General features: G+C 54.4%; 1 long non-coding RNA gene and 1 other non-coding gene across 4 annotated transcripts in view; both read left to right on the top strand.

The window, feature by feature from the left end:
* Positions 1-504: 504 nt before the first annotated feature.
* Positions 505-2,537, top strand: part of LOC107137753 — a 19,618-nt gene continuing 17,585 nt past the window's right edge. For 2 of the 3 annotated variants that reach the window (XR_007343881.1, XR_001502917.2), the window contains exon 1: positions 509-892. This is a non-coding gene — a long non-coding RNA (uncharacterized LOC107137753). Of the gene's footprint in view, positions 893-2,537 lie in introns of all 3 variants that reach the window. The other variant, XR_007343882.1, reaches the window with a different exon arrangement.
* On the top strand, positions 955-1,046 carry LOC125613406. The gene has a single exon (XR_007343985.1). It is a non-coding gene; the product is annotated as a small nucleolar RNA SNORD116 (small nucleolar RNA).

Genomic DNA, 2,537 nt, shown 5'->3' on the forward strand with positions numbered 1-2,537 from the left:
CCTTTTGGTGTGCCCGTGAGGCTGCTGCATGGTGGTTGATGTGCTTTCTGAAAGAGCACAGACGCAGTTTGGATCCCGAATGAGCCAATGTGGTGGCAGACCTCAGGGATGACTTCTCTGGTAGGAGGCGCATGTGAACCCGAGACCTCAGCTTGTAGTTTTTGAGCATAGGACAGCCGTGAATGGTTTGGGGAGTGGAAAGGCCTAACTGGGTCCAAAGTAGTGCGTAAGGATTGTTGCCTGTGCCTGAAGGAAGTAGAGAGTGATGAAATTCAGCAGTTTGTCAAGTGCCTTTCATAGGCGCTGGACAGGCGTTGAGGGTCTCCTCTCCTGCACAAGTTGTGGGGTTCAGGCATTGGAGCTTCAGGGTGGGGCTGGGGCTCCTGTTGGAATCTATGTCACATGGGGCTCCGAGATGCCCGTGGCAATGGCCCAGAAAGGCAGGATGTTTCCAGAGGACGTACTTTCTCAAGTTCGTCTTTCCATGCTTGGCCATCCTGTGCAGGGAAGGTGTCAGGGTCAGATGGGGTTGTAGAGTTGGATGGAGATTCTAGATGGGTTTCCTGTGGCTGGAAGTGTTTCTTGGTCACCTTAAGAGCCACATGGGACCTGAGCTAAGGCCGGCATGGCGCAGGCAACTGAATAGTCTGCATTCCCTAACGAGCGTGTACTGAGGAGCAGCAGGCTGCGGAGCAGGCCAGTCATGGTTATTCTTCATGGGCATCCCTCTGTTTTGTCTCCTTGCATACTCATGGCAGGTCGTGTTTCCACGGAAGGATGGACAGGTTGCCGCCGGCTCCTGTGGCTGTGGGAAGATGCCCAGGGAGGACGGGGAACACCCGCATGCCCGTGCCCTCTGTTTCCTGAGTGTGGCCCTTCATAGCTGACGATGGTAAGCGTCTCCTTGCCCCAAGTCACCGAGGTTGCTCCTTGCCAGGTGAGGGTCACAAGCGTGGATCGATGATGACTCCCACAAAAACATTCCTTGGAAGCTGAACAAAATGAGTGAAAACTCTATACCGTCGTTCTCATCGAAACTGAGGTCCACCACGTAGACGTAGGGTGCTGCAGTGAGTTGGGTGGTGGAGGGGAGAACCCTGTGGCCCTTTCCCGACGGGGGCTTTGTGGGAATGGACCCTGGAAGGGAAGGCCCTTTTCAGCCGAGTTCACTTGGCGTTAGGACTCCGAGCCTGTAGTCCTCTGAGTGTCAGTCCTGATTTGGTTTCGGCATGCATGGGTGATCCAGAGCTCAAGACGTTGAGGAAGACATTGGCCTGCCCGGGATGATTTCCTAGTGGGTGTTCGGCAGTAGGGTTCAGGCGTACTAGGAGGTTCTGGGCCATGGCACAGGAGAGTAAGTTTCGTCCTCTTGTGGCCTGGAGACGTTTTTGCCAGGGCGAGTAGAAGCATGCTGTTCTGCTGGGTGTTCCAGAGAAAATTGAGGTCCTCTTTTGGCGGAAGGCGGAGGCAGGCCCAGCGCAAAGCATGGGAGACCCTTCTTTAGTGCACAGGGGCGTGGTGTTTCCGGGAGTCTGGTGGGTTTTCTCTTTTCCTGGAAATGCTACAGTGTTGTCAGTGGTATTGCCACACAATGTTGGCAGGAGCCATGGTCCACCAAGGGAAGGAATGGTGTGTCTCCAGAGTGACCAGTGCCTGGATGAGTAGATGGACATTTGAGGGAATGCAAATGGAGTAACTGGGTCTTACCACCAAGCGGGTCCTTTGGCTGCCACTTCTGGGAATGGGTCCTCCTGATAGATGGTTGGCTCTCGAGTTGGGGCTTCAGAAGTGCTTCAGGAAAAAGCTTTAGTATCGTTGTGTGCTTTTGGTCCGCCCGTGAGGCTGCATGCATGGTGGTTGATGTGCTTTCTGAAAGAGCACAGACGCAGTTTGGATCCCGAATGAGCCAATGTGGTGGCAGACCTCAGGGATGACTTCTCTGGTAGGAGGCGCATTGAACCCGAGACCTCAGCTTCTAGTTTTTGAGCGTAGGACAGCCGTGAATGGTTTGGGGAGTGGAAAGGCCTAACTGGGTCCAAAGTAGTGCGTAAGGATTGTTGCCTGTGCCTGAAGGAAGTAGAGAGTGATGAAATTCAGCAGTTTGCCAAGTGCCTTTCATAGGCGCTGGACAGGCGTTGAGGGTCTCCTCTCCTGCACAAGTTGTGGGGTTCAGGCATTGGAGCTTCAGGGTGGGGCTGGGGCTCCTGTTGGAATCTATGTCACGTGGGGCTCCGAGATGCCCGTGGCAATGGCCCAGAAAGGCAGGAGGTTTCCAGAGGACGTACTTTCTCAAGTTCGTCCTTCCATGCTTGGCCATCCTGTGCAGGGAAGGTGTCAGGGTCAGATGGGGTTGTAGAGTTGGATGGAGATTCTAGATGGGTTTCCGATGGCTGGAAGTGTTTCTTGGTCACCTTAAGAACCACATGGGACCTGAGCTAAGGCCGGCATGGCGCAGGCAACTGAAAAGTCTGCATTCCCTAACGAGCGTGTACTGAGGAGCAGCAGGCTGCGGAGCAGGCCAGTCATGGTTATTCTTC

The sequence above is a fragment of the Marmota marmota genome, unplaced genomic scaffold, assembly GCF_001458135.2.
Source record: "Marmota marmota marmota unplaced genomic scaffold, marMar, whole genome shotgun sequence".
In the NCBI taxonomy this organism is placed as follows: Eukaryota; Metazoa; Chordata; class Mammalia; order Rodentia; family Sciuridae; genus Marmota; species Marmota marmota.